The 24,424-nt window shown below is 37.7% G+C and overlaps 1 protein-coding gene and 1 long non-coding RNA gene across 2 annotated transcripts in view; both read left to right on the top strand.

The window, feature by feature from the left end:
* LOC121063700 overlaps positions 1 to 20,849 on the top strand; it is a 95,841-nt gene extending 74,992 nt beyond the window's left edge. Inside the window, exon 3 of the long non-coding RNA XR_005816149.1 lies at positions 20,756 to 20,849. This is a non-coding gene — a long non-coding RNA (uncharacterized LOC121063700). The remainder of the gene's footprint in view (positions 1 to 20,755) is intronic.
* The window catches only part of DLG2 (discs large MAGUK scaffold protein 2), a 1,015,643-nt gene that overhangs the window by 234,876 nt on the left and 756,343 nt on the right, over positions 1 to 24,424 (top strand).

Below are 24,424 nucleotides of genomic sequence, written 5' to 3'. Positions count from 1 at the left end.
AAGGAGTTGTAGGGGTGGAAATAGAGTTACGAAAACCATCTTTACTCCATTATTATTATGAAACTCTTTAAAAAAATCACTAAGCAACATTTTAAGTGGCCATCAATCTCTGCTTAACTTCTTGTAATCAAGCCTTCATGGCTGTCTTGCTTTTAATGAATTGTCAAGGAAGATTTTAAGTAGTTTTTTGGAAGTCTAGAAGTTCAGTCTGTGCTTTACAAGAGTAACATGCTTTATTTTATAAGCTTTTCTGTTTCAGCATATATACTCTGGCAGACTAGAAAAGGTGCATGGCAAATCACAGTGCATAAAACCATCATAGTGCCTCCTATGCTAAATTTTGGTTATGTTGCTTCCATTGTCTGATGTCAATTCTCTTTTTGTGCTCTTGGTATCATCATCTACCAAGCTGAAGGTAGATTGCCTGAAACAATGTTTCTGCAAAATGTTCTGTATTTTGAGTTCTTTGTTTTGGATTGTTAGTATCTCCCTTCAATGTCATTCATAAATGTAGAGGTCATCATAATAGGCCTGAGCTAAAAGCAAACCTTTTTATTCCTTTCTTAGGAATATCATCTGTACTTGGATACAGTAAAAGTGCTTTCAGTTTGCAGCTTGATCCATAAAATTAGCCATCATGTGCTATGGACAAGAAAGCTGGAACACTGCATTGATGAGCTCTAATTATTTATTAGTGTCTTTTCTGCTTTATTACTACTGGAAAAAGTAATTCTTTCAGATGCTCCTGGGAGAATGTGCACATACAATAAACAATATATTTATGTGTAGGCTTGGCCTGGTCAATATTTTTAAATCTTATCTTATATCTTTAAATCTCACCCAATAATCTAAGAAAATTGTATTGCCTGGTCTTCAGATCAACAGTGCTATTAGAAATATTTATTTTTCATTATTGGACAAAAGACACAGAAAGTTAAATTTCCTTACCACTTACAATGAAATTATTGATCTATTTAAACTTAAATCATCCTTGCTGTAGTGCCCAACTATGCTCTGAAGACAGGTTAGTCAAAGTAAGAGAATAATAAATCAGAATGAGAATAACACAAATAACCAGAAGTCATTTCCCAAACCTGTGAGTCAGGTAGTCCAATTGATCTAGAAGGAGGAAGATGTGGAACATGAAAGAGTGTTAAGGTTGAGGAATTGAAGAATAACAGAGGACACAGAGAACATATATCATGCTAAAGAAAGAAACAATTCAACCCAGAAGGAAAAACCAGCTTCTAATCTGGGAGGAATGTCTTCTCCTATAAAGGAAATAAACTTGAAAGTAAGTAATAAAACAAAAGTAAATGAGGTAGTTATGATAGTAAAGGACAATTGAGAAAGAAATTAAAGAACTCCTGTGACTGGAGAGAAGGGTAAACATACCTCACTGTAAGTCTACAAAGTCTAGTGTACTGTTCTCATAACTGTTTTTTCTTACTACTGTAAAATTCTGTTAATGTTAGAAAGAATTGCAACATAATGAGACAAGTCCCTTTTGAATCCCAACACCAAAAATAGGTAACAACTTTTTCTTGAATGTTGTGGAAACATTCAAAAGTTGCATTCTGGGTTTCCATATCACAGGGTAAAGTAACAGCATTATTGTGACTGGCAGGAGAAAGCTGGTCAGTGAGGACTCCAATTTAAATTTGATTCAGAATGAATATGAAAAGTGGTAGTTTAGATTACCTGAGAAACAACAGATGGGCTCATCATACCCATGCTAGTGCTGAATTTATTGGAGTTGGAATAGTCTCCTGATGGCTCTGTTACATGAGTGGCTCTGTTGGACAAGTTTCTTCTTTTAGAAGATCTGTCTGCGCTATTAGGAGCTCAGGATCCAGGTCAGCTCCATGCAGGCACAGAGCAAACTGAGAAAGAAGCTGTCTCCAGATTCTTGAGCCCATATCAGCCCGTACCCTGTACAGGACTAAAGCCGTCAAATTGCTTCATCTTTCCTTCACCCCTTCTTCTGTGGAACTCACATATCTTCACTTGTGTCATCTACGTACCCAGTGCTGAATCTAAGGACTTCATTTTGCCTATTGCTTTGGCCACTTTGCTATGCACATTGCCACTTTTTTCTCCTCCGTGTGTTTTTCCATAACCACTTTTTTTTCCTCAGGACAAATTGAGATTTATGTCAAGGAACCTAGAGGCACCTAGGTGCTGTGATGATGGGTTTGTGCAAGTGTATAGCTAACTAGTTAACTATGTTTTATACTCTTCCTCTGTTATTTTTTATTCATAAGAATGTACTTCTCAAAATAGCTTCAAGTTTGGTTTGATAGGATGAAAGAAATATCTGGTCTGTTTCTAAACCCTCACAATAAATCAGAATATTTTCATCAGTATCTGAATGTTCATAGTACCAACATGATTTATTTATCTGGAACTGCAAGTTTGCAGCTTCCTGAAAGAGTTTTTATTTTGTTTGTGCTCCATAAAATGAACAAGATTGCTTCCACAGGTTCAGTTACCACTAAGTAAAAGTATGTCCTTCAGAGATTCACAAGACTTCAAAGTCAAGAGCTTTTTGTTAATTGATAACTTTGTTCCCCCATAAAGTCATGCTTCAGTGTTTGTGTCAAAAACTTGCCCATGAGAAGTGGAGTCAAAGGCATGCAACCAGAGAGGAGAGACTGTTTAGCCTGGAGAAGAGGAGGCTCAGGGGAGACCTCATCGCTCTCTATAGGTACCTTAAAGGAGGCTGTAGAGAGGTGGGGGTTGGTCTATTCTCCCACATGCCTGGTGACAGGACGAGGGGGAATGGGCTCAAGTTGCGCCAGGGGAGGTTTAGGTTGGATATTAGGAAGAACTTCTTTACTGAAAGGGTTGTTAGGCATTGGAATGGGCTGCCCAGGGAAGTTGTTGAGTCACCATCCCTGGAGGTCTTTAAGAGACGTTTAGATGTTGAACTTAGTGATGTGGTTTAGTGGAAGACTTGTTAGCGTTAGGTCAGAGGTTGGACTAGGTGATCTTGGAGGTCTCTTCCAACCTAGATGATTCTGTGATTCTGTGATTCTGACTGTGGAAGCTCTCAGATGAATGTTACGCAAGTGAGTTCAGTGGAACCAAAGTCAAACTGTAGGGAGGGTTAGTTTAAATCAGTGCATCAACCAGTCTTGTGCCATTTCAGCAATAATGAACTAGTAGTGGATGGCCTTTTCCCTCTGGCAAAAGTCAAGATAGAATGAGTTGTCTGACATTGTTCACTAGGTCAAGTAGCTCCTTCTCAGATTCTAGTGGGAGCTCTTTTCTGTTCTTTTCAGGAGGCCATCTCTCTTTGTGGGTAGTTACCATTACAGCTGATATTTTACTTCTGTCCTAAAGCTCTGGGAATTAAGACCCTGAGTTAAGGTGAATTTTGCCAGTGCTGACATACAACAAAAATAAAAACTAGAAGTAGGGTCTAGTAGGATGTGGCCTTGCAGTCACTGAAACACCATCAGTTATGAGTGGGCCCGATACTTTCATGCTGCTTAAAAGAAACATCAGGTGTCTGTAAATGAATACTTTGTAGTGCCTAACCAAGGCTGATCAGGACTTCCAAAAGCAGAAACTCAGGTGTTCATAATCTGCTCTTAGTGCCAATGCTGTTCCTCTTTACTTGAGCTAGGCCTCCCTGGGGAATGGAAGAAAGAGAATGACATTGAAGGAGAGTAGATTAGTGGAGCTTGATGAGAGCAAGAAAAGAATGGGAGATAGTTCCAAGCCTTCAGGAGACTGAGAAAGGGCAAGATGAGCAGAACCTGAGAAAAATCTGGGGCGATGAACTGGACAGGGATGGTACATTCACAGCTGCGACACAGAAAGACAAGAATCAAAAGGATGATGGCCTCCAGGAAAAGCTCTGCTGCAGAGTCCTGATTCTATTATTTATTGATGCAGAAAGTAGCCATGTACTGTAGTAGAAAAATATATGTCTTTGTCTCTCTCATATCTGATCCACATTGAAAATGGTCTTCTCTTCCTGCCCCTTTTCTTTTTGCATAAGTGGTAGAGGACAGTGGTATGGCTCTATGGACTCTAACCATGATGATGAACTGAGGAGGGGAGGAAGTTTAGTATGTTACCATGTGACATCATTTTTCCTTTTTAAAAATTCCAAGTCTTTTAAAAGGTTATACTGTGAGAAGATAGAATGAAAGCATGAGAGTGAGATCAGTATTGTGCATCAAAGTGCCAAAATAAAGCTGAGCAAACAAACTAGATTTTGACAATTTGTCATCTAAATGCTTAGCACTGGAGCTTGCAGCAACTGGAGCAAAGGTACTGGCTCCTGCTGCATTCTCTGTACAGCTTGGCACTGGTGCAATGACCAGGCACTCAGGCAGTTCAGATCTGGATTTACTGGTAGTTGGGGAGGAGGAGAATCTTAAGACATTTCTGTCTGTTTACTGTCAAAATCTCGTAACTGTGAATGGTTCTGGTTTTCATGCATTTGCTCCTGGGGATTTCTGTTTTTTAATGATTAATGTGAAACTGGATCAGAGTCTTAATCCTGAACTTACCACCTGGCTTTAAGGAAAAATTAGACTTGTGTCCTGTGTCTTTCTACCTCATTACAGGAGAGAAAAAGAGTGCCACAGAACATCCCTGCGACACCCAACATCTGCTCTGAAGTTTCTGTTGCTCTTTCCATATAGCTTTCTCTCTCCTTCTCTCTCTCTCTCTCTTTTTCTTTTTTTTTCCTTTGTTTTCTTCCCAGTCGTGTGTTTGTAATATACAATGCAACTGCTTGATGGGTCTAGCAGTCTCCTTCCTTTGCCTTTCTGTTCCTAGAAGAGTGGCATCTTCCTTTATCCCAGTGGATCACTAGTTACACCCCAAACAATTTAAATGCCAGCTATGTAGGTAGGGATGGTTTGCAGGGATTTTTCTGGAGATGTGAGGATAGGTAGCTCTCAAGGGCCCATAACAGGATGGAGAATAAAGAGGATTTGGGGAATTTGCTGTCACAGGGATGTGATGTAAAAGCTTACTGTTCTCCTTCACAAATATAAAAATGAATTTCCAGACTCTCCCAAAGAAAGAGAGGGCTCTGTCCTAACATCAGTGTGATATTTTGTGATCCCAACTAAGTTCTTTGTGTGCTTTGCCATCCAACCAGGCACAGAGGGGAGCTTCTGAAGACACATGGTTTCATACATGCTGGAATATACATCAGGGCTTACATTCTTTCTTACTGTATTCATGATCTGAGCAGACACTAAGAGTTTAGTATACCAATAAACAAATAAAAAAGGCCAGCAACTACTTTCTGGCCCTGACTCCATCTACCACAACAAGGCTTGTGTGCATACAGCCAAGGTCTATTACCTTCCTGAGGCAGGATGCCTGTGACCAGTCTGCCTCTATTGGAAGTGGTCTGTGACCCATGTAAACTCCTACACCATGCCCACACTGTGCCTGGAAGAATGCTGGTTCACCAGAACCCAAACCAGACAAAGGGGTCATTTAGTAATTGGACAGTATATATGCCCCTGTGTGGGCCTGAGTCCCATTTAAATACTTAATAAAGCATAGAATAAAAAAACAGCTAACATTTTGCAGCTGTGGAGTCATTTCCATATTGACATACACTTCATGTCTGTTCTTTCCTTTTTCACAGGCTTTAGACAATCCTACCTAGTCCTTAAACAGGAGAAGTTACCCTGTACCCGTGCTACAGAAACTACTTAATTATTTGATATTAGTGATACTCTTTGTGATCCACTAAGTGCTAATTCTCTGTCACCATAAGTCAACCACTAAAGCTCTTGAGTGTACTGCAGTAATATCAGTTACCCTGGAGTCCACTCTTTCATGTTTTTCATACTTTTTGCATTTCTGTGTTGCTATTTCCACCAGACCGATGCAGAATAAAGGCTAACAACAAGGCTGAAATGCAAGTCTAAAAGAGGTGTACCCATTTCAATATGGATTAAATCTCAGGTGCAGGCAAGGTTATATTTATCTGGATCATATTTAATATTAAGATATTTAGATTTTTGCCAGGGTAGCAAAAGCCCTAGCTTATGCTGTATAAATGATAGAGTTCCATATGCAAAAAATAGAAATTCAGATCTATCTTTCAAAAAAAAAAAAAAAGTAAAAAAAGAAAGTAAAGCAGAAAAAGGTATAATTATTAGTCTCCTTACAGAAAGAAAAGTCAATTTGATTTGAATTTCTATTGTTCTTTACTAAATACCATTAGGATTACTTTTAGGTTTTAAATGAAGGGATAATCTAAAATGCTGAAAGAAGATGTACTTTATAATAGTAAACATCTCAGCATTATGTCCTAAACATGAAATGTAAATTCCTTTCAAGCTGAAATCCATAAAGGTTTAAGAAGAAAATTCTTGCTGTCTCAGCAGAGTGGTTGGAAACTTTGCCTGAAGAGCTCTTTGAGTCAGATTTCCTCAAATGGAAAGTGACTATTTCTCCTGTTGCCACCTTTGGTGGTGATGTGCATTTTACCTTGGCTTACTCAAAGTTCCCTTGGGAGTCAGATGGAGTGTCAGTGCTCAAAGTGACAGACTTCCAGTTTCTGGTGAGAAAACCAGTATTGGAGACTTCGTCAACCAGCCGCTAATGTACACAGAGAGGATAGTTTGCCTCTGATGTTTTGAATGTTAAGAGTGTCAGAGAGCTTGGTTGACTCAGTAATCGGTGGCTGACATGGTGTGTATGGGGGGGTGTCTTCTTCCTCCTGAAGGACAACTGTCAGTTGTCCAGTTGCTTTCACGTGGCTGTAGGCTCATTTGGCAAAGTTCCCTGCTTCTTTAAAACGCAGAATTGGTACTAAAATCGATGGGATAGCTTCATTTTACATCAATAAGCAGGTTCCCTCCTACACTGTCTTCATTCTGGTTGCTGGGAATCTTCATTTGCCCCATTCATGTCACAAAGATAATGGGACAAAGCTCATTTTACTGAGCTGATCTAGAGATACATTGTGTTGGTAGAGGAAAAAGGGAGACTCCTTCTTAAAATGGATATCATAGAATTATAGAATCACAGAAAGGTTTGGGTTGAAAGGGACCTGAAAGCCCATCCAGTTCCAACCCCCTTCCATGAGCAGGGACACCTCCCACCACACCAGGTTGCTCAAAGCCCCATCCAGCCTGGCCTTGAACACCTCCAGGGATGGGGCATCCACAGCTTCTCTGGGCAGCCTGTGTCAGTGCCTCACCACCCTCTGAGTGAAGAATTTCCTCCTGTATTCCATATGACCATGGAATGTCCACATTTCAGATACTCATCAGCTACCAAAAGTAATGTGATGGCCAGTAAATGTTTGATTTTGAAAACCTTTAGGTTAGTTGGGTCCTTGTTTCAGTCAGTGGGTTGTAACCAACAAAAACTCTTATCTTTGAGGTGCAGACTCCTATCCCAAATCCTCTGGCACCTACTGAAGCTCTCTCATAACGCATGTTATACAATATTATCCACAGCAAACACACTAACAAATAGTATCCATGATGTTTGTTTGGAAGAGGAAGAATAATGGAGAATTGAATCCCTAAATACAGAAATTAAGGAAACTGTTTTTGGGTGGGACAGACATTTAGGTATGAGATTGCTTTTCTCTACATGCTGGAAGTAGGCAGTGAGATTCAGTATATGTTGAAATCTGGAGGCTGAATAATCAAGGATGGTGAATGAGAATGTTTCTGGGGGTGGCAGTGAGGCAGTGACATTCAGAGGAAACGTTACCATGGCATTCGCAGGCTGATGTGAACATATAGGTGATATAGAAGGAAAGCTCTGAAAACAGTGCCAGGATATGGACAAAAAAAGCAAGAGGACACTGAAATCTCTGGTTACCCAAAAGTGTGTTAGCAGTTTCCTTTTCCTTCACTGCAGCTTTTGTGTAACCCACTCTTTGACAGCAACTCTAAGTCACGCGCTCCCTCCCATTTGCAATTCATTTTAGTTGTATCTTCGTTAAAACTTCTCAAAATGATGCCTTTTTATATATGAACCGCAGTAATCAATTTTCAGTTATTACTATGATGTGTTCATTTCTCTGGGATAGGACACATAGTGATATCAGATACTGTATTGGCATTAAGCTTTGATTTTATATGCATCCTTAATATAGTTCTGGATGATGAGGATGTGGTAGAACACTGCATCTTGTGGGATAACAATGATGTTGTGGGATAGCATCTTTCCAGAGAGATACTCAGCTGCAACCTCTCGCTCAGCATGCTTCTGCAGCTGTTGAAAAAACATGCTGACTTGCTTTTGTTGAATATGTTTTGTATAAATTACTGGAAACTTCCCATGACTTCACTGAATATGAGTACCTGTTTGTACAGCAGCTGACACAAAGGAGCATCTTCTGTCATTGGGAACTCTATGTGCTGCAAGAGTACAAATAACCAGCACTATTGGTTATCATAATAATGGTAATGCTTCTAGAGTTCTTGGAGAAAAATAGGTAATATATTTGTCACCCTGGATGATATTCCTATCTTGATTAAAACATCTATTAATGTCTCGGCTTGGGTACAGTTGATAAGTATTTTGTAACTAAGAATCCCTCATAAATATGTAAAGCAAGTTGGGTTATTCTGAATGTGTCTATCACTATAAAAATCATATTTTCTTAAAGGAAATACTAAAATATAATGTGTTCGTAAATCTGTGTATATGAAAAACCTGCAGGTTAAGAAGCCATCAAGAGTGCTACGACTTGAGAGATTCAGGACTCTCATTTGCTAAGGCCCCAGTTCTGTGAAACTATGATATGAAATCTTCTATATGATCACAAACCACAGGTATATCACTAATTCTGATTAAATTATTGAAAGTGCATTAAACTAAACATGTGAAATGGTAAATATGTGCAAGAATGATCCTGAAAAATATGCCAGAGTGTGTCATTCCAATACATTGGGCTTTTATATTTCAGTGTTAAGATATATTTCACCATAAATAGGTCACACAATTTTTTTTGCAGAATTCATAGAATTTGCACCTCAGGTAATGTCAGTAAGATAATCATTCCTACCTGAAGGTTGTTATTATAAGAAATCATTCCCCAGGGTGAGAAAAACACTTGAGATGTCATAGTCATTAGACTGATGCATCTTAGTACCTCTAGTTTTGATTAACAACTTTACACAAGGATGGAACATGTGAATATTTGTGGTATTTTTAGTGACTGTAGTGATCTTTGTTAAAACCTGTCCAACAGTGTCATCACTGTTATATATGATTTAGCTGAAAATTCTTTATCTGACAGTGAAAAAAGATCCTTTAAGAAGTTGCATAAGCATTTCAATGAATTGCTAGCCAAACTACATATAAAGCTGCTCAATTATATAAAATATTGATATAGGAATAACAATTTTTTTTTTTTTTTTTTTTTTTTTTTTTTTTTTTTTTAAGACTGGGAAAAGCACAGAAACACAGTTTTAGCTGATAAATGCTGGTATGTGTTTGGGACCTCTGGGATACAAGCACTCTGTTTACAGGAGTTTCCTATTAGCCCCATCAGAGGTGCATTGCAAGGTTAGATTCCATACAAGAAAAAGAGGCAAGAGTAATTGCATGTTGAGTTAAAATGCTCCAGTGTGGCCCACTAGAAATGAAAGACTATTTTGGATAGCTACAGCCATACAGGATCTTTGACCAACTGCTAAGATGTCTCAAACTAATCAGGAAATCTTCCTCATTAAACAAAACCAACACCAACCAACCAAAATTAAAAGATGGAGAGGTCACAGGGCAAAGAAAATTACTGTTTCTTCAATGGCATAAAACAGTTCCAGACTGTTAATTTTGTTTTTATGCACTGCAACAGCCTCGGAAAGATTTTGATGTAGGTATAATGGGAATGTTCTCTGCTGGTCACCTGGCCTGGGTGGGAGCTTCTTTGAAGAAAAAAGTCATTCATTCATGAGGAAGAAAAAGCAGCTTCTGCATAAAATAAGAACAGTTTTCTGCTCTTGCTTTTATGATACTTAATTCCCTAGGCAACTAATAGCCTTTTCCTCCCTGACCCTCAATTTTATATACATATATAAAATTACAATGAAAAATATCAGGCAATTTAATTAGTTAATGTTTATAAAGCTCTTTCAAGATGAAAAGAGCTCTGTAAGTGGCATGTATTATTAATAGATATTAATGTTTCTTCAGAAATTGAAAATTGAAACTGGTGCCATCACTAGTGTGCATAAACGAACTTTTTTCTTAGTTTAATGTGTTTGTTAATTGGCTTTGCAAAATTTTTTACTGTTTTGGTTTACATGCTCTTTAAAAGTTTTATCTTTGTTAACTAGCAGTGAGTAAGTTAATGGCATTATTACAGTAAAAGAGGCAGTCAGAAAATTCTAGGGATGAACACCATCACAGTATCTTGTCTAGCTTAAGTTGTTTAAATATGAGCTTGGTAATGTTTCTAGTAGGACAGTATGGAAAGCAAATGGTAGATATTCAGGTGAAACAGCAGCATGCCTCAATAGCTATACCTAATTCAGGAACTGGAGGGGAAACATTAGAATGTCCCATTCTCCAAAGTGCTTAAAAGTAGATGTCTTCATTGTTTCCACAGCTAAATGAAGGAACTTAGTTGTGAATAATGAGCTTTGTGATTGCATCTTCCTTTCCCATTCATCATACCGCTGAGTTTATGCATTGTAGCTTCTCCTTTGTAATGCACTAAAGTTTGCAAATACGAAAACTTAATTTCTGGAAGCTGAGTTCAAAATTCTTTTGGCAACTTCCACCTCATAACCACCTGATCCACCTCCAGGGCGCTGATTTCAAACAGTGCTAGGGCTTCACAAGTACGCAGTGGGATGTGACATGTTGGCCAGCTCCATTTAGAGAATTATTATTATTATTATTATTATTACTATTTTTTATTTTTATTTTTTTGCTTACATTGATACACTTAAACTTGACACATATGGACATCCTCTATGGGTTCACTCCCTTTTCTAGACTTACAGTTGATGAATGCTGTGCACACTTTATAACCCTCAGACATTTGCAGGACATCAAATGTTAACGGACAACCTGGGGCTTTGTTTTCAGGACATGAACACAGGAATTTCTCTAACCATTTAAAACTGCATGGTCGTTGCGAAGACTAGCTAGGGACTTAACTGTCTCTAGCACGCACTGCTCACTAGCAAACATACTTAATTCAAGTATGTAGGCTGATGGGATAGAAAGAGGGAGCACTATTTGTACTTACTGTTTCTGCATGTTATATGGCTTGCTAGCCTTTCAAAGGCTATGTGACATGGTCTTTCTGGTAGAAAATAACTCATCTGTCACTGAGGAGCAGTGATAGGACAGTTGGGTGTATGAATGGAAGACAAAAGAGGTGAGTATTCATCTCTACAGAAGAAAGTAGATGCCACTGAGCAATATCTGCTTTGAATTGAAATATATGGCATGCAATATCTAAGACAGCCTCGCTGAGGCACTGAGATACAGGGGTACAAAGATTTTAGCATTCTGTCAGCAACCATTGAGACACTGTGTCCCAAGCGATAGTCATGAGGGATGTGATCAAAGAAGTTTTGTATTCCCTCTTGGAAGACTCAGGGATCTTTCCTTGTTTTTAAAGTTTATTTATTTATTTATTTTTCCATATATATATATAATTGAAATGCCATTGGGCCTGCTTTTTCTCCTTTGTGTATTTGCATAGATTAATTTATGAATATTTTAAGTGGAAGAATTGTGCTTCCACCCATGGGTAGGTTTTACTTAAATTTTGAGTAACTTGATGATGCATTTTAAGTTTTTTTTTTCTTCTTCTTCTTTTAGGGCATGAGGTTTTCTTGTGGTCTTACTGCTCTTTTGCTTTGTGACTTTAAACACAAATGACTGTGAGGATTTTATTTTGAACTTGAGACTAAGTTTAAGCCTAAGCTTTGTGTTTAATGGAGTTATTTGCTAGGAATTCTGTGGGGTTTGTTTAAAAAAAAAATAAATCACTTTACAGTTGAAGAAAGATACTTTCTAAAGTGAAGATGAAAATGCAAATTCCTGATCTAGTAGCTTGAAAAAAGCCCTACAAATATTGCAAACGAAAATGAGTAGAATGATCAGATCGGTGAACATCGTGACAGCGCAGCAATAGGAGGCACCCAAGAAGTGGGCCGTTCAGCTTTGGCATGATCTAAGGTAGAAAGAAAACTGTCAAGCCAGTGCTCTTTAGTGATTCACAAGCTTAATCCAAAATTCTTACATACTACTCTCTCCAGCAGTATCTGACCAGTACAAACTGAGAACTGCATCATGTACGCTCTGAAATGGAGCATGCATTATTTTGAAAAGGCCTTCAATTTTAAGCAGAAGTTTTAATGGGAGCTATGAACTAGGAAGTGTCTAGGGCTACATGGCAAAACTTAAGAGTCTAAATATTTTTTATTATTTTTCTCTGTGATTTTGTATGGAGCTTCTTGGATTCCCTGCATTCCCCCTGAAGCAATGTGCACAGGGCAAGCAGAATATTTGAGCTGGGCTGGTCTCTGCAGACTGAAAGGGGTGAGCAATAAGAAATGGCATTCTGCTCTCCCACACAAATAACAGTTTCTGAAGGGTGGGAGACAGAAAAGTCCCCAAACAGGGATCTACATTCATGAGGGGAACAAGAAGCACCACTGCCATTCCCACCCTACCATTTTGCCCTCTTTCAACATGAACTCTAATAGATATGTGCTGCCATTACACTAGTAGCTTTACCCACCTTTAATTGTTCCACATCCCATCTCCTCTGCTCCTATTCTCAGTGATTGAAGTTTGGTATTTTTCCTCTCCTTTACAGACTTACTCCTACCTTCTCTCCTGTGGCGTCTCACCCACCTTTCTTTAGAGAGAGAAAAGATTTTTTGAATTAATGTATTTTAACAAGCAGGAAAAAAAAAAACACAGATGTGTAGATTATAATGCTAGACTTCTATTCAGTATTTTATTGTCTTGTACATTTGTAAGATCTAGAGTATCACAAACCCTTTACATTGTCTATGAATATTCACGGGGCTAATAAACACATAGACTCTGGCTGTTTACTTTTCCCTTTCATGTTTGTTTTCCAGTTAGTCTAGCAAACATGTTTACTAGCAGGAATCCGTAAGAAAGTCAACAGTTTTTTGAAATTATTAAGTTCCATATTAGGGAGCTGATCACAGGAGTAAAATTTAACTTGTCTTGTAAACAGAAACTTATATTGTCAGAATTAACTATTCCTGAAAACTGGAATATAAAAGATTCACAATAAACCACTCTTAACTCTTTGCAGGTTAAACTAATATGAGCACATTTTTTGTTGTTGCATAATTGCTGTAGAGCGAATAATTTGGAGATTCTTGTAAGCCATGTGTGGACATATTCAGAAAAAGAAACTAATTAATCAAATAAGTTATTTGCTACCAAATTGCAGCCTGTCCATAGCAGCTTTGAATTCACTGTTGTTCTTCTCATAAGTTCACATGAACATGTGCCACTGCTTGGAAGATGGTGTGCATGGTTGCAGGCCTTGGTAATGTCAATGGCAGTTTTAACAGGACTTGAGCTAGCTCAAAACTTCAAATATAGTATTCTTTTCATTAATCTCTAATTCAATTTATAATGTAACACCATGGAGGAGAGACCAATAAGGAAATCATTTAAATGATGTTAGAGTATTTGTCATATCTATCCTACTCTGTGGTTCATTTCTACCCCATTACAAAATGGGGAAAACCTGTTTTTAATGATGGTATTTTTTTGATGACTCCACTTTGCTTAATCCCTTTTTTAAGCATATTAATATTTGTAGGATTGTGGACGTGCGCCATAGCCTACATGCAATGTATGTTTAAACACTTGATTACACAACGGACTGGTTTCTTCTGCCTTTCTGTGCTAAAAGTTGCCTTGGTTGGTTGGAGACCCCAGGGGAGAATGTTTATGCAGGGGAGGGGGAAACTCAACCAATAATGAATTTTCTTAGTGTCACTTTCTGCCTCTGCTATGGGACATGTTAGGGCTGAAACGAGCTGCAACGATAAGAACTATTACATTAAATTTCTAGGTGAATATTTTCCAAATATCGTTCTGGACAGCTGGGAGGCACAGTCCTACATGTATGTTGCAGTCAAGGATATGCTTGCTCTAGGCTAATTTATCCACCTGGGGAAAAGAAGTTAACCTATGGAATTGCCATGGTGTTCTAACTAATTCCAGTACCTCAGCTAGCTTATTTATAGCTAGAAAAGATACTAATGCACTACTCCACAGCCTGCAGTATTGATATATGCTGGAGTGTGAAGCCTGAGGTTCATTTTGGCCAAAGCATATTCCTCTTAAAATTTCTATGAAATGAGGCTGCTGGGCCATGGAGAATGTACAGGGGAATGTGAGACTGAGAATATTCTCTCCTTCAAAGGAGAGAATAGGGTCCCCTCTCTCTGTCTGCAGTCAGTTCATGTATGGGGCCAAGGGCAGTGGGGTGGGTTGGAACCTGCTCCCCAACCCTGTTAGTTTCTGCGACACCAAGGAGAGTCAAGTGGGACAGCTGGGTGCAAGGACCATGGAGAGGGATGGGTGCAGACATGCCACTTTCCCAGTGACTGGTTGCTGTAGGCCATGTCATCTTGTCTTGGTACTAAGCAAATGGAGAAGAAATGGTGTCTCAAAATGTCCTTTCTGGTAAAATGGGAAGAAAACATCAGTCCTATCAAACTGAAGCATAAGCAAGCCATTAGTTTTCCTTGCCTCTAGGAATATTTAGCCCAAAAAAGATAAACAAAGGAGGGTACAGTAAGGGTTGGAGAAAAACCAAACCACGATGGTATTTTTATCTCGTTGCAGTGATTTGACACTGACCCACAGAAACTGATTTCTTTATTTCGTCCCCGTTCAAGGAAAGCTTTGCTGGATTAACTTTGTCAGAACGCAGACTTTCACAACAGATAAAATCACCATTTGGATTTCCTTTCCCAGGCAGTTTAAGAACCACCATGGTTATCTAGCTGTGGACTGGTGGATATTGTTTCCAAAATGTGTTGCATTGATTACTTGGGTCAAACCCATTCTTTTTATTGCTCGTGACTCCAAAACATACATTAGTACATATCTAGCTTAAACCTTGAGAGACATCAGATGATCCTGTAAGCTGACCTGATGCTTCTGTGTATGCTTAAATCAAAGTTCTAATCATTGGAATTGCTGTCATATTAGCTTATGAAATTGAACTGATTTATTCCGTGAATAGTCTTTACATTGCTATTTGATTTTGATGTCTCTTTCTAGCTTGATAATTTGACTTTTTTTTTTTTTAATTATTACTTTATATTTCTTATTTACTCATTGAATTATACAACATCTATTGCAGCTACAGCTGGGAGCTATCATTATGTATATGGCTTTTTCTTGGAACAATTAAGCATGGCCTCTGGGAACCATTGGTATTCCATTCCCAGGAGATAGCTTATGAAAATGTCTCTAGGCAGACCAGTTCTGCCTACAGACATAGATAAATTCAGCCACTTGAAAAGATGACATAAAGACACCTTTTAATTTCCCTTCCCTCTTATACTGGGCACAATCTCAGTAAGCCTGAGAAACAGGGAGCCTGAAAGCAGTGGGCCTATCTGAAAAGTACATTGAAGCAACACATTTGCAGACAATGGGTGTTCACTCCTACCACTAGAATCTACGATTTTACTGGTAACCAGTTTCCAGGCAATACCATTGTGTGAAGTCAGAAATGAAAATTTAGAGCTTATGTGATCTGATAAAAATATTTGATTCCTTGCGTTTATCCCTGTTGTGTTGTATAAGCATTGGAAGACGGTGGGACATTATATCACACACCTCCTGAAATATCGAAATACTTGCCATGAGCAATACCAAGCAGATTACATTGCAAAGATCTCATCTGAAATATACAGAAACGTATTTTAGCTGGCATGAGCAAGAATAATACTGTTAAACAGCATTGAAAAATTGTGGTGCATGCATTAATTTCAGACAATATACAGATTATTTTAAAAACCTCCCAGTTCCAGAAAAGGAGATTACAGGAAAGATTATTCAGCGTTAAGATGAATGACGAGGCTTTTTCTCCTTTTGACATGCAATAAAAAGTAGATATGAAAAAACATTGTCAACTAGCACTGGAAAGATACACGCTAAATTAGTATAGGTCCCAGGTATATAGCATCTACACAATGACTAGATCCCAGATACACAGTAGGATCATTGGGACGTTGTTTTACTAAAGGGAATTGAACATTTCTGGCTTCCAAGAGATAAGAGAAAGCTGCAGCTGTTGGAGAGGACAAGTTTGAATTTCTTTTTTGAAAATTACTGTTTTCACCTAGCAGGCATTGGGTTCCCAAATTGATGTGGTGGCTATTTCAGCCTGTTTTTGATTCATGAACAGTCTTTTTTGTCTTGCCTTTTGAAGACAGAATGATAGGCTGAAAAAGATCCTAAATGACTACCCTTACATATGATCTCTGGTCAATGCTTGGGTTTTAATTTAGTGTTTAACATCCCTTTAGCCAAGCCCAATGCAGACGTGCCCATTTATGTTCCTGCCTGTCAAAACTGCATTCCTCATGGCTATCCTCTCTTCGTTAGTGAGTTGCTAAGTTCTTTGCTCTGGCAGTTCATCACAGGGTTGGTTATCAGGTTTAAGGCTATCCCGGACAAAGATTCATTTCTTTTCTGGTCTATTCTTTTCACGTTCTTTATCTATAAATCTTGGCTATTTCCTCTCAAGGTTAGGCTATTTCAGGCTACAGACTGAATATCAAGAGGTGACTCAGCTTTTGCATTACCAGTGGAAAGGAGTTCTTTAAATCCACCATCCATTTTCGTAGCTATCTGGGAGGAAAGCAAGGGTATGAATCACATTTCCAGGGAATGTGTGTAGAGATGGAATTCAGTTTTGATTAAACTTCCCTGCACATTTAAGGAGCCTTGTTCCTTTGGAGTCATACACCAAAGCAATAGCTTTATAAGCAATGTAGATTGGTTTAGTTTCTATGGGAGTATTTAGTTTACTGAACTTTTGTTGTATTAAGTTAAAACAGTATTGGATTGCAGTTTATCGAGTTACTGATACAGTTCTTTTTGACCTGTTCTGTATCAATAATTATAGCAGTGCTTTCTAATGTAGTTCCCTCAGTTACATTCAGGCTAATTCTAGTGCTCAGCTTGGGCAGGCACTCTTTCAGCAAAATTTTAGGCACCTGTCTGAGAGCAGAGGGAACAGTAAGTCTGCCTTGCCATAACTAAATTTCTGACAAGAACAAGAAGTGAGGCAGACCTGTCAGGACATCCAGAGGACAACCAACCTGGCTCAGGCATTTCTCACTCTCTAAAAGCAGAAAGAACTCAAGAGATTCCAAAGACATATACAGTCTGCTTACATTAGGTCTCTCTCTTTTCCCTTGTGAGTAATGGGGGACCACCAGGAAAAATCTAACTGCATAGCATCTAGCCATATAGCCCTCCTCTGAAAATGAAGTGTGTGATCTAAGCAGTCCTGAGTGAGAGACTCAAACACAAGGTGCTCAGGTGAAAAAAGGGCATCATTTTTGCTGCTGCACCACTACCATGATGCTGTTGTTGGTCTTGTCTTCAACTACATTTTATGCCTCTTAGAAATAATTAGACAAAGTTCAAGGGAGGATTTAGTCAAGGCTTACATGTCTAAGTCTGCAAAAGTGAGTTGCAACAGGCTTTTAGGCTAGGCATACTTACCATCTTATAAAAATACATGCTTTGAGTATGTGTGAATTCAAAGATGGAGACAACTTTGATGCTAAATCAGGATATACTAATGAATTTAGGCATCTAAATGCTTTAGTAGCCCTCAAGGACTTTGAGAACTAGCACACTAGGTGGCTATTTGAGACTTTAGATGGGTTTTAGGTATCAGGCTATATTCAAGACTATTTGGAATTTGGTAGGTTTGATTTAAACTTGCTTTCACTGTGTTTGTTTTGGTATCATTTGATAATCCTACAATGTCTAAAAGACTTAATCATACTCATGAGCTAATAATACGTAAGACCCTGAGATCTCGTAGGTTAAACATCTTGCTCTTTATCACACTGGTATGTGCTTATAGCAAAGCAGGGAGTTAAAAAAAATCATGAGCTGCAGGCTTTTGCCCAAACAAGTGAACTCCTCCCATGCAAAGGGTAGCAAGCAAATTCTTCTGCACTAAGATTTTTCATATGCAATTTCACTTTTTCTTGTAATTAAAGAATCTTCTTTTAGTAGTTCTTTCTGTGTCCTATTTCTGCAGCTGGACCTTCTGACATGTTACCTACGTAGGGCTGAATTCTGTTTCAGGCATAAAGCTGTCAGAAGCTTCTTCAGAAAATTTGGCTAGAGGGCATAAATTCCTGTCCCCTCTCATGCCCTTCACCTTGAACATGTTTTGTGTGGAGATTGTGCAGTAGCTGAAAAGAAATATAGTAAAATAAGAAGGAATAAGGCAGCAAAAGATGTTTCTAATGGGCAAGATGAAGACATTGCAGGCTGCTCAGGCTGCTACATAGCTACCTTTCAGGTCCAGGGCTCAGAGGAACATAAAACCATATACCAAGAAAACATTGACACAAGAATTTTGAGTTTATTTGAACAGAGTTGTGAAGAAGAAATTATGTTTTATTCTAGTGGAAAGTCCAGAGAAATGTTAGTAAATGGTATCTCATTGATTTTGGTATCTTACTAAGACTCTAACTAAAATATCAAGCTAAAAGCTTGATCAGGTTGTTTTCTTTTTCTTTTTTTTCTTTTTCTAGAAATATCGGGTGCCGGACCTGCAGACCTGAGGTTTCCTCAGTATATGCTGGGAGTGTTGTGAGAAAGATCATGTCCCATTCCCAAAATCAAGCAAACTACTTGTGAGAAAAAAGGAAAACACAAATAAATGCATTCACATAGGGAAAAATAGTTTGGGAAATGATGTAGTTGGTAGAGCACAAAGATTCAATGAGCATGGAGATGCATTTGTTCAGATTACAGAAATCAGATCAGTCTCTAAAAATGACTTTAAACATAAACTTCTATTATTTATATTTGGCATCCAAAGCTTTCAGTCAGAAGTCTCACATAGCATGTCTTTACTGAAAGGTAAGATGTATGTGCAGTGCAGTTGCTGGACAGCAAGGATTGGGGGTTGTAGGAAGAAGATATTAGAGGATAGATTTAGACTAGACATTAGGAGGCAATTCTTCATTGTATGGGTAGTGAGGCACTGGAACAGGTTGCCAAGAAAAGTTGTGGATGCTCCATCCCTGGAGGTGTTCAAGGCCAGTCTGGATGGGGCCTTGGCCAACCTGATCTAGTGGGTGGCATCCCTGCCTATGGCAGGGGGTTTGGAGTTAGATGATCTTTAAGGTCCCTTCCAGCCCAAGCCGTTCTATGATTCTATGATCCTGAGAATGCTTACTGGGAACAATACCATAAATACCAGTTCACAGATGAGTAAACTGAGAGGTAGAGCTGTTTACCACACCTCGTAAGCTGAAAGAGAGATCCTGAGAGCTCTGGCCCCCAGTGCAATCTCTGACTGCTGCCAGTTTCCCTTCTAGTATAGAGAAATAACATTCTAATTTACACTGTTTGCTATTCAGTAATGAAATAATGAATAAATGGATCATCTGTGTAGTAGCAGTAGCCAGGAAATGAAAAGTAAATTGTGATCTGTTTTGGTCTCAAATGTTTCCTGGTTTTAATAATACAAAAAAAGGTTTTACCTATTTGAGCTGTTTAGGGTAATATAAAAGCATAGGATGCTTTATGCATAAACTTCAATTTTCATTCTGATTTTAAAAATTAGCATTGAATTTGTTCTCATTATCTAAAAATAAAAATAAAATTCAGAGATGAAGTTAGATAAGATCAATGATAATAGGAATATGTTGCCATAGACACATCTGTTCAGTATGACATAAGAACACTGCTGCACAAAGAAACCCACTAAAGTTGTATTTCACAATGCCCTGAAATTATGCACTTGTGAAAAATTAATTATAGTTCTTTCACTGAAGCGGTGGTCCTGTGATGTTGATTCTAAAATATTCAACAAGCTATTTCAGTGCAGAGGGCTGTCAAATGACAGAGCAAACAAATGTATCAAGAAGTATCAAGAAATGTTTGAAAATTTTAATTATAGCAAGTGGCCAACATTTCTGAGCTTAGTTTGAGCATAGCTTAATTTTGAGTTTTACAGTTTCATTTATAGCTTCAGAATTTCTGCATCTCTTACAAAAATCTTTCTTGCAAATTGGCATGAAATTCCACTATTTATAGAAAACACAGGGGGAGAAGCAGAGAACAATGCAAAGCAAAAGTATGAAACAACAGCTTTCTGGTACAGACAGTAAGAACTGGGGAGTTGCAAGCTTTTCCAGATCGTTCCAGTCTTGTGCCTTTTTTTTTTATTTTTTTTTATTTTTTTTGGTTTGGATTAGCAAGGAGATACAGCTGGATTTGGGCTAGAAGACCTGGGCTATCATCTAGCCTGACTTCCTGGCCAGAACTCTGCAGAAATCAGCAGGCAACAATCATCTACCCATTTACTGCATTTTGTGGTTTGGCCTGTTTTTCCAATAGCATTGTGTAGGCCAGCAGCATCCCTTAATAGCAGATTTCCAAAATTGTGTTTAGAGAGATACATTTTTATCATTAAAAATGGTAAACATATGCATTCACATAAACATATTCCTTGTCAAACATTAAATTTAATTCTCATTACCTTGTTACATCACAGGTTTTGTGAAGGACCAAGAATCATCAAAGGTGGGGAGATGAACTACATTCCTGTGTTGGTTTGGTGGAGGATGGAAAAAAGCCCTTCCTATGGTGTATGTTTATTTTATTTATTTCACCTATTTCTTTCTCCTCAGACTTAGATTAAAAGAAATAAAAATCCACAGCGGTATCACATCTCTCCAGCTCACAAGAGACTAGCTCAAATGCCGCCTTCTATTTTCTAGACATGTCACTTCTCACAACAAATCCTCCTATCCTCCTCTCTTATGATAAGAGAAAAATCCGTTCATAGTCCAGCTTGACTTGTCTTTCTGAGTCACTAACAAACAACTCTTGGTGACCTTTCCTTGATTCTGATGGATAAATGCAAACTGAAGTATCTCCTGCCCACCTGCCCTTCAAATGTACGTCCCTTAGAGACCTACACAATGTATCTATCACTGAAATCAGGACCAAACTCCCTGAAATTCCGAGCAATCTCCACTGATTTATATACTTTCCGTGATTTCTGTAATGTTTATGGGAGTACACTTCCCGTAGGAACCAAATTAGGAAACCATGCTTGGGCTGAAGGTACGGAAGAACTATGAGGGCTGATTTCTTATAACTGAGTTTTACATACAAACTCAATAGCACAGCATGTGCATTAACATTCATTTTATATGTTGAAGAACATGAATAAAATTAATTGAAATTAATAAGGTGGTTTTTAGTGTTGGCTTCAGTAGAGGTAATTTTTCACTCAGCATATATCATACTTTATTTATTCTTTGGCCCAGATTCTCGTATTTTATAGGACTGTAGATCTTTATGACCCTACTGGAATGAAAAAGGTTGCTCATAGTATGACTGACAGTAGACTCTAGCTACTGACAGTAGACTAGCTTTGTTTTCCTGAGAGATTTGATGCTTATTTTTTTGTTAATATGCAAAATGGGGCATGCTTTGGGTCAAGGGGAGTGCTATTTGTAAAACTATTTAACTGAAGGATTAAGGGAACAAAAAATTTTCCTCTTAGATAAATATGACTGTTGTCAATTGATGTTCTGCTGTCAGCACGCATGTCTCATTCAGTCTTGTCCTCCATTCAAAAGAGATATTGACCCTGTGTACTACATTTAGAGAATAATTTTGCAAATAGATACAATAACAAAATGTTTGTAGACAGCCTCATAGCCAGAAAGATTGCCCGAGCCTCTAGCTTTTATAAATGGTTACAGAGAAACAGTGCAAAAGTCAGTTAGCTTGTGAAATACTGACAGATTATAGCAGTAATTTGCATTTTATAAGATATTTCAACTGGAGACATTCTCTGAATTTATCTGATCTTCACTTCATGTGACACAGGGGAATATTGAAGTGAGAAGAGGACATCTCTGGAAGAAATGTGTAAGGCCTGGTATTTTAGAAGTACACCTCTAACTGCTTGGAAATAGAATCTGTTAAATAGTATCAGTGAAAAAAATTTCTTTAACTGTTTGGAAATAATATTATTGCTTAGATAATATCAGTGTAAAAGTTTATCTTCAGGCATGCAACATATTGAAAATGTTGAAAATCATTTTCCATGATATAAAAAGTTGAATCATTTTGACTTAGTAGACTCATTTTGCATAGTGAAATGCATTAGTTCTGTCGTCATTTACATTTGCTTTACAATATTAAACTAGTATTACATATTAATATTCTACATAATATTGTTTATATAGTCTTTTTTTTTCTTTTTTTTTTCTTTCTTTTTTTTCCAAAATCTCCACAACTCAAGTCATTGCAGAATCTGGTATCCAGAAAACAATAATCATACCTTGTCCCTGGCATCCAAAGTAATGTGTTTCCTTGAACCTAGAATAACAGTAGCGGCAGTAGTGGGTCAATCAGTATCTGTTGTCACTGGACAGTGTGAATATATATATATAAAATATATATATATATATATATATATAAAAGTTATAAAGCTTTTTTCATGAGTCCAGCAGTTGGAAACTACTGAGACAGGTCTTCTCAGCATCCATTTGCAGGAACAGCAGCATAGATGTACAAAATAACAGTGGATTCAAACCCATATTGTCTGATTAACTGGACATGATTTAGCAGATGTAGATACTTGCTGCTGAGGAATAATTTTGTTTTAGGAATCTTGCTTGATCTCACAGGGAAAGAAGATATCATTCACCTTATTTTAGCAATTTAGAAATAATATTGCAATTGTGGTGTAGGAGGGATAGGGGGATGTAGCAGAGAGGGGGGAAGGAAGAAGAGTGATCTGTTCTTATTATGCTTGTATGTGGAAATTAACCTCTTATTGGTTCGAAAAGGTTGATTGCTATTTTGTATTTAGATGTATGTGCATATATGTGTGTGTGTATATATATATATCAGTATAAATTCCTCAATTTTCAGTGGTGCCTAAGTTATAAAGCTCATTCTGAGTGCTTAGTGGAGATGAGTAAAATTGCATCACACCTGCTGTAAGACACCAGCAACAGCAGAGTGGCATCAGTTTATAAGTGACAGTAGGCAATGGAGAATAAAATCTTTTTCTCATGGCACTAGTGTTCCTGGACACAAGACTTCAACAGGGCAGTGCAATTAACAGCCATCAGTGGTGGTGGTAGAGTAATGAACAGACAGGACACAGGTGAAAGTGCTGTTTTTGAGAAAGACAAACACCTTTAGAATTTTCTTTAGTTAATTTGTGTTTAAAAAAATGAAACAGGTCTGTAGGGATTACTGGAAGGGAAATAAAGCTGAAAATATTTTGACTTGACAGGTAAAAGAGGAGCTGAGGTAATTAATGAAATCATTGGTAAAAATCTACAGGAAAAATCTCAATCAGTCATGGTAGTTGTTTTTGCTGATGCCATTGTTCCTGCCAAGATAATTTTGTCTTAGTCTGAGGATTATTTCCAGAGGAAAAAGTATCTAGGTTGGCAAGGTGTCTTCAAATGTTGGAGTCACAGCTCCCAGATGAGATACATATATAGCATGCATCACTGGCTTTCACAGAGGTAGGTTGCTGACAGGCATTTTTGTAATATTAGGTGTACAGTTATACATAGGTAATATGGATATCCGATTTAAACATACTTGGATTCTGTAATTTGCAAACTGCATTTGTGAAAGCTCTGATTAGCACGGCAACCATATATTTCCACCTGCAGAAGCACATTATTTTGATTTATTAGCCTGTATCTCAAAGTGGGTTCTCTCCAAGAGGAGTTTTCTCCTCCTTAATTTTTGTAATATACTTATTTTAAATACTATTTTATCTTCCAAAGTAAGAAAACCATTGGTTAGATTAATAGAGTTGCCTATCTATTTTTTATTTAGCCCAATAATATGCTTTTAGCTCATAAGCATTCTGGAAATATCTTGAACCTTGATTTGAAATCATTAAAATTTAGAAAATGTTACAAAAGCCTTCTAAATAGTTTCACTAATTAATTATACTTTGTGTTAAAATGCTATGCAGATTTGAAATAACTTTTTAAGAACTGGTTAAATTTAAAGATATTTTCAAAATAAGATATTTATCTCATTGATCAGATTTCTAGGTGAGGTTTATTAACATATTAAGCTAATAAAAGCTATCAGTTGAATGAAGAGGAATAGAGCATGGCTGATGAATATCCATCATTGTACTCTCCAGGTATTGTAAAATCTAGCA

This window comes from Cygnus olor, chromosome 1 (genome assembly GCF_009769625.2).
Source record: "Cygnus olor isolate bCygOlo1 chromosome 1, bCygOlo1.pri.v2, whole genome shotgun sequence".
NCBI classification, from domain to species: domain Eukaryota; kingdom Metazoa; phylum Chordata; class Aves; order Anseriformes; family Anatidae; genus Cygnus; species Cygnus olor.
This window is presented reverse-complemented; position numbering and strand designations above follow the sequence as displayed.